Here is a 12,224-nt window from a genome sequence, read left to right on the forward strand (position 1 = left end):
GTCAACAATATTTCCCATGATATTGTCTTGATTAATGGAACACAGTATTATTTTTATTTAACCTTAAGATTAATACTGAAATTACTCTAAAAGTTGAAAGGCTTTAGTAAAATATTTTATTCTTTACTGTTGATTTGTATAAGTAAGCAAGAAAGTGAACTTAAAACAAACAACTATAGCTATAAATTTAAAGCCAATACAGCAATATTATCACAATGCTTGTATTCATTTGTATAAAAAAATCAACCTAAACCCTAATCCGAGGTTAATATATATATATATAAATCGATGTACAATTGTAACGAAAGGGTAGTAAAGCTGGCAAGGGACATCAATATAGCGACAAATATCTGATAACAAGAACATTGTTCATTCATCATATTACAGTAGTTTTCACATTTAAGCCATGAAAACTACTTAAAAATGAACCACATTATTAGACACGAAAATATTCAATCGTCCCTTTGACATAATGCAGTTCTCAGAATGGAATTGAAACCTATTTCTGAAATATAATAGGCGTTGAAATTTACTATGTTATACGACGGGCAGTGTATTATTACACGTCCTATGGTCAGTATAAGAAAAATATTATTAATCATGTCGAGATAAATCAAGATGTACATTTAAAAAATATTTCTATGTAGGAAATTGTTTTAAGGAGAGAAATGATAACAAACTTAGACCTAAATTTGTAAGATATTAACATGCGAATCTATTTAAGTTAATATTGAGTGCGATTTTGACACCACTTTAATAAAAAAAAATGCTGTTGGTTAAGTTTGATAAAAAGGAGTCCTCTTTCATTCTGTAATCCTGTCTTTCCTTTCTAATTCAAAATTAAGTCATCAAGTTTCTTTTAGTATTAATGAATATGGACTTTGCAGTGAAAGATTGATCATGAATTTAGTAAAGAAATTCAACGTTACATTATACCTCTGCCATATATTATCCATTCTCTAGGAAGTGTTTACCCCTTTTCTTATAAGTATCACAATAATCTTAATGTGTTAACGAAGAATCTGAATATATTCAGTTCTTATCTGTTTGGACTTTTTTCATCAAAGGACTTAATAAAATATAACTACTTCGATATTTATTGTGCCTAACCGCTGACACAGTTTTTATGATTTTAACGCCAGAGTCACGTCTTTAATTTTTAGATATTTCAAATTAATTTATTTTTCCAAAGTTTAGAAACAGAATGATACCGTTCCAGTCGTTGTTGCAAGGAAGCAAAACCTTCAAACCAGGCGTTAATATGAGAACATTGATTGGAAATCTGAATTCTTTAGTAAAAATGGTGACTTCAGCAGTGTTTGACTCGCGTCTGAGGTTTCGATCCGAGCGCTTAGATATGAAAAAAGCAAAAAAACGAAAACAAAAAGACTTTGTTAACATTCCAACGATCAATAAGTCTGTTCACTTGTACACCTGGACACAGACAAATGCTAAAAGGTTGTTCTTATATGTGCAGTTAAACTGTCTACAAGAACTACCATAATTACCGAAACGCTACAGCGCTTCTAAAATATTTTCATCAATTAAACAGGTTTTTAAAAAAAATTAATCTACATTATCTGGATAAAAATGGTCACGTCCTTTTATAGTACAGGAAGATTACAGTATCATATTATCATTCCTCCACGTATTAAAAAAACGAAGAAGGTTTGACGAGGTTTATCCGGACGATGTGGCTACACAATGTTCTTGATTATACTTACAAATGAACCTAATTAAAGAAGTCCTTAAAGAATAAAACAAGATAAATATTACAAATTTCAGCTTGAAATAGCTTAATTATCACGAAAGCTTAACAATGATGGTATATGATTCATATCACAGCTGAAAAGCAATTGAACCATGAAAAGAACAACCTACATGATGTTCATAATCGGGGATACAGGCCAAGGAAACGTAAAAACACCATAAATAAACATTTATGGACCAATTTTACCGTTATGGTAGGTGTCTTCCCTATGTTTTAGGGACATCGCGCTAATTTTTCAAGTGATGTTAAAAAGAAAGATGTATTTAAAACACTGTTAAACTAATTTCATGATGTCAACTAAGAACTTAATGTTGAGGCAATAACAGAATTATATTTAAGCGATACGAAATAATCCATTGAATTTTTACCTGAAAATTTTAGCGGCTATTATAGTCTTGATTGTACACAGTATAGCTAACAATGCAAACGAAACTTTTCAAATATCTTTTTTAAAAAAGATCGCGAATTCCTGGTTTTTACTCCGATATTGCAAAATGCTATACGCACTATTGCCTATTCCTTTTGATTATTGCCCAGAGTTTACCAGTTTGGTTATTGCTATTATGCTACATTCAGAACTGTTAGACACTTATTTCAATGGAATGGAAAAATATAAAAAGGACGAAGCAACATTTTCTCTGTAGAAAAAGTCCAAATCCATTACGTATTGATGATTTGATTATTTATTATAATTTATTTGATATGAATACGAGCAGAGCTCGAGACACATCTGCGTCTATAGAAAATTACTTTTTAAAAAGTTACAACTAAATGTTAAAGATGATATCAACTGGAGATTTTTTTAAAATAAAGTTTATAAAATAATGAAAACTGAATAAATGATAACACAACTTTCGGTGGACTAATTATTATCTTTTAAAAACATGTTCTATCTTGATTGACTATCTTGTAAAATTCAAAATACCACTAAATTTCAAAAATACTACATTGAAAAAAATTTGTCCTGAATAATCTATTAGTATTAAAATGACATTTACTGTGGGTAAACATCAAACCTGAATCTGATATGCATGGTCTGACGTGTAATGTTTAGAAACCAACGTTATGTGCCTGTCGTAGGCAAGGAACCTGTACTCCAGTGTTTGTAGTTCGTTCGATTTGTGTCCTTTTTGAATAGTTTCACTTCACTTATCATGGAAGAATGAAGTGTGACAAAGATTTAAATAGTCAATTAATTTGACGGTGAAACTTCATTTGATATGTAGGCATGAATGTAATTTAGAACATTTTAAGATTAAAGGTATCGTATCCATGTGTTGCATAATACGTACAATGTTCTGAAGGACAGGAATCCATTTTGAATAAATTCCTGTTTATCGAACGAAGAACCATGTGTTCAATAACTAGAAAATTTCATATATGTACAATCAAACTATTTTACTTACAATCAAAGTCAAGAGTATCTTGTTCACGTTCGTAAATCATTGAGTAGAAACCTCCAAAACCCATCGCGTTTTAATACCAATTTTGTTTGATTTTACTTTAGCTACGATAAAAGATGTAAGTTAGCTTATTTGGGTAACAAGTGTAATATATGCATATCATTTAATTACGATTCCACATTTTACCATATAGCGGGTTATTTGCCTTTTAAGTAGTGAGGTATGTGATAAGCGGAAGTGCTATATAAATTTGTTGAATATCAATAAATAAGTATATTTTTGTCAGAAAATGTCATTGTGTGGAATTATAGAAAGATTAAATCAATATGATTTTAGGCGGTGCCTATGAGGGGAGTAGCTATTAGTCCTCAAATAACAGTCGGCGTTTTGTTATATCGCTGATGCCTCGACCAACGCAGTTAATCGAGACTCCATACTATACGCTGATCGTCTCTGATAAAAGTTCAAACAATCACTTTCTAACTGCATATGTCATTTCCAAAATACGTCACTTCCGACAGAACGATTTGGAGACATTTATGTTCCAAAATAAAAGCCTACTCTCCGTACTTAAAAACCCTTCTTCATTGATTTCATCGTAAGATTTGACACTCACAGAATTCCCGTATTATGGTACTAAGAGGAATAATTCAATATAGCGATGAAAAGGTTGCGTTAAAGAATTGTAAAAAGTAGCAATACCCCAAGTACAATCGCCAGGAAAAATCGCCGGCAACAATAAAATGAAACAACATACGCAGATCATATCGAACTTCACTATAAATAAAAACTTAAAATCAACCAACAACCACAAACAACAACATCATCATTAACAGACAACAACTGCAAAAATGATAATTTGCAGAAATCTAGAAAGCTGGCCATCTGGAAATGGCTTACCAGCTTGATTAGTTGTCTCGAATATGAAAATGAAGCACCGACCAGTAATTATGATTCTAAGGAAATCGACTAGAATTTGAAACCGAATTTATTTTAAGGAGTTGTTCTAAACAACAACATCAACAAAACAACCCCTAAAAACAAAAACAAACAAACAAACAAACAAAACAAAACAAAACAATAAACGATCCTGGACTTTGAAAAAAAAATAACTGTTTTCTTTCTATTTCAAATGTAATTCCAATAAATCTTTTAAAGTATTTTTTCATGTTTCCCATTCACATTATTTGTTTTGGTATTCAGAACAATTGCGATACCTATATGTAAAGTTGTCATTATTTAAGGAATGCCTGTTATATTTTTCGGTCTGTGGAGAAATAATCTGCGTATTTTCAAGTACGCACAACGGGCATCGAGGTTATTTTAAATAGACCCACCGAAAACATATAATAGACTTCCTTATAATTCAATTTCATTATCAAAATTTAACTAGTTAATCATTCTTAAAGCTGCATTAGCTGTCATTTTCGTAGAAAAAAATTGTTTTGAAATATGCTTTAATTATACTTAATTGCACTTTTCTTATAAAATTTCATTCAATATCCACAAATAAAATGTGTTAAATACATGAAATAGGCGTCTATATATTTATGGTCGTCTTGCATGACAAAAATCGACCTAGAGAAATTCGTATTCATGGGACTTCTGGTGACCTTAATCCACGCATGTGCTGTAAGGGTCGCTTTTTAAAAAAAAAACAAATCTGATTGCAAAGCAAAAGCGTTAATCAATGGTAAGGAAGAACGTCGGACTCAAGCCGTAAAAGAAATTCGAATATAATGCAAGAATCCTTTTGAAATTTACGTATTGTGATACAATGTGGCAGAAATGTGGTCAGTAACTGTCATTATTTATTTGAAAACTGATCACGAAATAGATGAAATGAAATGTAAACAAGACATGTGCTTACCTATGTATCCGTTATTGTTATTTTCTTTTACCAAGGTTAAAGTATTTTTAACCCGGTTTAATGTCCTGTCGGCAATCTTCGGAAGTAAAAGCGAAAAATAATAAAATCTGAGCTATCGATCTTCTTTGATTGAAAACACGTTGTTTTTACAATATTCTGTAGGTATTATTGACATTTATTGCTTCAATTGCATTACTACAAACTTATTTCATTTTATCAGCAAAATTCAGTAGAATCAAAACTGAACAAAGTTGGCAGCTAATGCAGCTTTAAAGGTTGTTGACGTCACAGTCACATTACAAAATTTAGTCTATGAGATGATGAACAAAATCTGTTATCCGATCAGAAAGCTTGTTACTTCTTAAATTAAATTATATTGTTATAATTGTAAAGTTATGTTACACGTTAACTGCATTTTGTATTTCTAAAAGTTTGATACTTTATTTGAAAATATTATAACTCACAGACTTTTCAACGTTGGCTACATCTGAGTAAACCTTAAATGGTATTCAATTAAAAGATACGACTGTTTGACTAATGTGAGGGATGTCGTCTAAAATTAACAACAAACAAGATTGTCTTACTTCCTTTTGATATCAGGTCTGAACAAGAATATCTTTAAGAATGATATCAACGTTATTTTGCAAAGACCCCAGGTAACGTTGGGCTAAAACTTTGTTGAAATTAAAAACTTAGAATAAAATGTATGATGAATTATATCATATGTCGATTTTTACCTGTAGATTGTTTTTACATTACCGCACATTTGTGGTAACTATAAAATATTGTTTACTGTCGTTTTCCAGAATACTAAGATAAATATACTTTACGTACATACATATCTTGACCTTTAAAAGAAAATGTCTATGCACATGAATGTTGTTTGAAAGATTCTCAGCAATGAATAAGCATAAATAATCCATATTTTAATCTAATTATGTGATTAGTGAACATATCTTATAGATTTACTTATTCTTTACTCAGACCCATCGAAATTTTTTAAGCACATCTGACATTCGGTCAGACACAAGGTGATGACTTGTCTGACCGAACGACAATTTGTCTGACCGAAAAAACTCTGAACAATTTATCGACACGCTAACATTTTTGATGGGGGGGGTGGGAATCTCCAAGTACATTTTATTATCAAGCTGATTTTAAAACTACTGGGTATGGGCTCTTGAATTTGTTAATTTGTCACCATTATTCATTTTGGCTAGAGTGTATCTGATGAGTCTTCATAAACGAAACATGTGTACTTTGTTTTGAGTTCTTTGTATTATATATTGTTGATTTTTTAAATTTGAAATAAAGTATTGTTCAATTATTAATCTTTATCAATTTCGATGTAAAAGAAATATACTTTATTATTTTTTTCATTATTATTTTGACAATATAATGACCGCATGTTTCACATGTAAACGAGTAGCGAGACAACGGAAGGGACGATATATCAAAGGACGAAATGACGTGTAGCGAATGAACCGGAAGTTACATATTGTTTACAATCAAATTGATTGACTATCTCGCTAGACTGTAGACTAATTCACGTAATTATTAAAACGTTCTAGTTTTATTATTCACAAAAACCACTTCAGTTTTGAGAAAATCTTCTTTAACGTAAGAAAAAAACATCGGACACCCGGGCCGACAAGCAACGTGTATTTACCGGACCCGGGACAATTTTACCGGACAGGTCCGACGGTCCGGCAGGTTTCGATGGGTCCGTTTACTTATTCATGATTCCAGTATGCTACATTGTGTATGTAAACCGTCTCTGTGCTGTACTTAAATTGCTATCCTTATGTAATCTACATTTAAAAGACATTGCTCTGTTGTGTATGTCTGGTTTCCATGTCTGGTCCCTGGATTACATTCTTTTGATTACCGCTATAACCTTTGTTCCCTTGATTACTTTCTCAATTTATCTAATATCTAAAAAAACATCTGCATACATCACTCCTAAATAAACAATTGATTCCGTTAATAACAAAGTAAAATATTATCACTAAAATTATAATGTTCTAATTAGTAAAACGCCAGTAGGTCTGTTTTAAGGACAGTTTTATCGATCCAACGTTTAAATATCGGATGTATAGATTGGTTTAATCAATGAAATCAAAGACCGCGACATACAACAACGTACATACTTTGTAAGAAACACAATATTAACAGGTATAATGAGTGGGATTCCCGGTTAAATTTGGAGAATTGAAAGTAAATCTGAAAAAGATTGGTTAAGAGCACTTAAATACATAATGACCTTTTCGAGGTCTCTGTGAAAAAGTAGAATATATGTCTATATGCTTTGCAATATTTCCTATTTCAAGGAGGACTGGTTATTTATAAAAAAATCTTTTATCTAAAGCCTTATGTTTGCATAAGAATGACTTTATGCAACAAAACAGCCAAACCTGATCCCTAAACGCCAGCGTTTTCATTCCTCTGTGACACAAATAACCTTTAAATAGACCGATAATCATGTAAGATATTTTGCATTAATTATTAAGTAATTCCACCTATGGAAACCACTAGATAATACGGGAAGACTTTGTTCTAGATTAATGACTAATGATGGATAAAGGGTGAAGATCAGTAAACAAAAAGATTCGGTTCACAATATATACTGTAAATGGCTTATTTTAGTCAAAGTCCTGGGAATCAGACGTTATCCTTTATCGGCTACGCCACAATACATGTGACGTTTGGTTTTAATAAAAAAAAAGTCGATATTTTCAGATCAAAACTATGTCAGTAACATTGGACTTGAAAATATCAATAGTAGGCACATAATAAACAAATGTGTAAATAAAGATAATTTTAAAGTTTTGTAAAGTAATTACACGCCAAAACACATATCTTCAAAAAAAAAAAAAAAAACAAAACAAATACATGATTTTGTCAAAAAAACTATAAACAAATATTGACATTATAAAAGCATATCTGTAGTATTTGAAACCATTTGAAATACAAAATTCAGTGAATTCATCTCCAGTGTGTGGTGGATTGAGACCACCCAGAAAGATGTATGCATATAAGTCTAATAGAGTATGGTTACATTTCTTTTATTCTTCTGCATTTTAAAACTAAACTTGTTTTAATAAAGAAAGTGCTTGGCTGCTTTGCATACATATCTTTCAGTTCAGAGTCTTACCTTTGCTTTCAATCCGGCACTGTTTATATCCAAGTTTAATAACATATGAATCTTTTGGAATTCCCTTTATAAGGCCATTGAACTACTTTCTCACTTTATACAGTGTCTCACAAGTTTTTTTTACATATAATAACATGTGTTACAAGTTTATAAATTATAGAATGTTTACCTACGTTTTATGAAGAGTAAAAAATTGTGTTGTAGTTTGTTATTCAAATAGCGGTAGTGCGGTATAAACCACTTGCGAAACGGATTTCCAATTTGTGGTTGTAAAGTTAAAAAAAGTAATGAGTGCTTTTAGTACTTTAGAACTGTTTTCACATTACGCTATAATTATATAAATGATTCGGTCCCTAGTTCGGTTAAAATGAAAAATGATCTTTTTTTACACATGAAAATTATTTGGAATTCTGGTAGGGCAGATAAGTGACTACAATTATATAAAAAGATGAATATTTAAACATTTGCTGTAGTTTTTATGAATGTTAAATTATTATTATAATTCATTCATTATTAAACAACGAATTAATGTCTTAATCATATTTGACAATTTTGAAATGAAAAACTTCAACATATGAAGAATTGATTGGACTGCATTCGAGATGCAAATGTAAATGATTACTTTTAATATAATGAGTGTATTCTTAGAAAAACCTATTGCTATTAACGCTTATCTACAAAACTTTAGTTAAGGTGCAAAATATCAATGAAAATAAGAAATGGTCGCGAATAACGTATAAAGTAATAAATAAAAAGCTGCATCCGTTGGAGCTAATTGAATGTTTAAACAGAAGAAGAGAAACAAAGATACAGAGTTAAGTTTAATCGTGTAGGTGGTTAAGCTTTGTCCTCAATTTACTTCAACAAAGTCATATTTTCTTTTTAATCGGTTTCAGCTAAAAGGTCATCTTTATTTGAAGAAAGAAATAGATCAGTGAAAACATTTGATTCCAACTGAATAAAGGCCTCGATGCTTTGTTAAAACATTTCAATGTAATCGGAAAACATGTCATTGATTTATGAATGAAGAATATCGTTGACCATTTTGCAATATTTGCAGGTAACTTGAACTGGTTTCTTTATTCTCGAAAGGGAATGTCCCACGGTGATCTGCATTTGAATAAGGATTTTGATATAGTTCTACAGAAAATCCTCATTTCGTAATTGATTCTGTTAAACAAGTACAGCAATACAGTTTTACAGTTATGAAATGGAAGTTAGCAGCTTAGAGAACGCCTTAGTAAGGCACTCAGCAGACCAAGCTGAGAGAGAAGGGACATCACATTTTTTTTTCAAAGAAGAAACATCAAAAGTATATAAGGTCAGTTTATGATTTCAAATGTTGACATTTTCAGTGAAACACGATGTTATAACGAAAACAAAGACTGGCTCCTGGGTTTGTGAATACCCTAGGGATATATAGAAATAGAAAAAAAGTGTCGGTTTCTTGTTTCTGTTGTGTTGTCTAGTTCATCTTTTAATAGTCCACTATTGCATTCATTAAGACATATTGAAATTTTCAATATAAATATGATTAGTATATTTGTATATCATAACCACTGGTTCGATGCCAATGCTGGTGGACAAAAGATCCCCGATGGCATTCACAAAGTAGTCAGTCCTGCCTGATTCCGGATCACACCATACCGGTATTTTATTTATTTATATTTATGTATAAAAATATATTACAAACTTAAAAATACCTTAAACACTGAAGGTTGAGGCTACATTCCAAGTCTTCAAACATCTTATTATTTTCGATTTTTTCATGAACATTTAACATTAAAAATGCCAATAATTGTGACCAGGAATTATCAAGTGCAGATTATTTATAACGAGTTTATCCGATATTGCTTACCTTAGTAAAATCAATTCGAAATAAGAAAGGTTTTTAAACAGGATGTCAATATAAATAGAGTTGTTTAATTGCTTTACGAATAACTGGCTAAAACTGGTTTTAAGTTGTCATCGTTTTAGTCAATAGTCATGACTACGATGTGTAGACAGTACGATATTGAACGATAGGATGAGAGCATTTCTTGTCACTTCCTTGTAAATAATTTTGCTCAATTTGAATTTTTAAATCAAACTAACTATTGAGTAGATAAAAAAAGTCAAAAAAAAAAAAATTACAAAACCTGTTTCAAACTAAGCAATTATGCGTTTATTTTATATACATAATAAAATTATAGAAACATTAGATCTAATGCAACATAACCCCCCCCCATTTCTCATCATTTCATACATGACAGACGAGGACAAAAAGATGTCCTTATAACACAACAACAACAACAAAAGAAAATCAATATAAAGTTACATTCTAAATACAAAACATATAGACCTCAACATTATGATGTAAAGATGAATTTAAAAAGGGTTTAATGGGAAAATCCAAAGATTGGAATTTCAAAGATGAATTTCTTAAAAGTACGAACTAGTCCACAGATATTCAAAAGCTCAGACCTGTCCCATCGCGTGGCAGATCACTGTGGGACTTGCTAGGGTCTTACTAACTATATTCTAACATTTTAAATTACTTTGCATGATTTCCAAGGACAAATGACATCTTTAAGTTGCATACCATCGCGAAGCTTGAAAATAAGTCTGTTCAAATTTATTATACTAATGGTACAATGATCGTAGAACCTGGCAGCATGAAGGCGAATTACTCACACATGTAATAATATTCATATATCCTTTTTATAGTAAAGACTACTTTTGACCAGAGTACAGACAAATAATAAACTAGCAATGCACAGATCTAGGTTCAGTGTGTTTTAGTACAACGTAAGGGTGGCCATTTTACCCGGAAGTGATTAGTGGAACTAAAATAAATTTTGAAGGAAATAGTTTAAATAAAAGCCGCCATTCAACCTAGAATCTATCATCCATTTTGTCAAAATGATCAAAAGATCAGTAGAGCAGGACATGCTTATCCTTCCGAAGCACTTGATGTCAGTCCAGGTGTTTTGTGAGAGTCCATAATGGTACTGCTTATTTTTTTTGTTTGTTTCACGTCCTGTTTACTTTTTCTTCATTTTATGTGTAATCTATGTAATTCGGTTTTCTACATTGTATTTGTAGATCGTATTTGTTTCATGTGTTCACGTTTAGACCATGTTTTTTGACTTTGACGTATTTAAATAATCCAAATGGTTACGCTTTTGTATTTTGTTGCCGATGTTTAAAAATTTTCATCTATTGAGATTCAAGTAGTAAGCTAAAATAAAACATATAAAAATTCATTTCTGGCCTTTCAATGGCAATTACTCTAAAAATCGGTCGGTATTTAACTTGTAATTCAAGACATTTTGCAGGTCTTACCTTGCAAAGATTATATCATTGATTGATTGATAAGTTCTTTCTGTCTACCATGTTTTTCCATGTATTTAGCTAAAACAAATCAAAATAAACAAAAGTCAAGAACAATAATAAGACGTCTTCGTACAACTTGGACCTTATAAGAACATTGGTATCCCCAGTCATAGGAATAATTTTAATAACTGAAGGATTATCCTAGCAGTCGAAAGCCATCTATCTATTACGTTTGTCAACATAAATACCACAAAAGTCGTCCTTTTTAGCTTCGAAGAGCAATAACTCGAAAAAGGAGAGCAGAGCTCTTAAAGCGGAGGAAGGAAGGTCACATTTATTTCCATTTTCCCTGGTATGTACATAAATTAGTGACTTGATCCCTGAAGTCTCAAAATAGCAACTGTGGTCTTTTTATAGGCTTGGTCCACATTATTGCCCCAATTTTTAAAAGAAGATACTTAAAAAGTTGGTGACTAAATTTGGTAATGATCCACTGAGCAGTTTCACAGAAGTTTTTTTTCTAAAAAATACAAATGACAGACAATAACAACAAACGAGAACAACAGATGACGACTGGTGGAAATTGAAGACGATAGCTCTTGGATATCCGGTCCAGGTGATTTAATTATAAATGCGATATTCATTCACCACATCGTAATGACTTCTAGTCAGTATGATAAGTGAATTGAAAAAGGGAACAAAAGATGCCTC

The 12,224-nt window shown here is 31.2% G+C and overlaps 1 protein-coding gene across 6 annotated transcripts in view; it reads right to left on the reverse strand.

Annotated features, from left to right (window-relative positions):
- The window catches only part of LOC148614866 (organic cation transporter protein-like), a 30,433-nt gene extending 18,842 nt beyond the window's left edge, over positions 1 to 11,591 (reverse strand). For 2 of the 6 annotated variants that reach the window (XM_088589332.1, XM_088589337.1), the window contains exon 1: positions 8,199 to 8,345. The gene's annotated coding sequence lies outside the window, so the exon portion shown is untranslated. Of the gene's footprint in view, positions 1 to 8,198; positions 8,346 to 9,901; positions 9,996 to 10,056; positions 10,121 to 11,522 lie in introns of those variants that run through there. The other 4 variants (XM_088589330.1, XM_088589333.1, XM_088589339.1 and 1 more) reach the window with 4 other exon arrangements.
- Positions 11,592 to 12,224: the final 633 nt, after the last annotated feature.

Source organism: Perna viridis, chromosome 6 (assembly GCF_037379345.1).
Source record: "Perna viridis isolate PV_CMFRI_1.1 ecotype Kerala chromosome 6, ASM3737934v1, whole genome shotgun sequence".
NCBI lineage: Eukaryota > Metazoa > Mollusca > Bivalvia > Mytilida > Mytilidae > Perna > Perna viridis.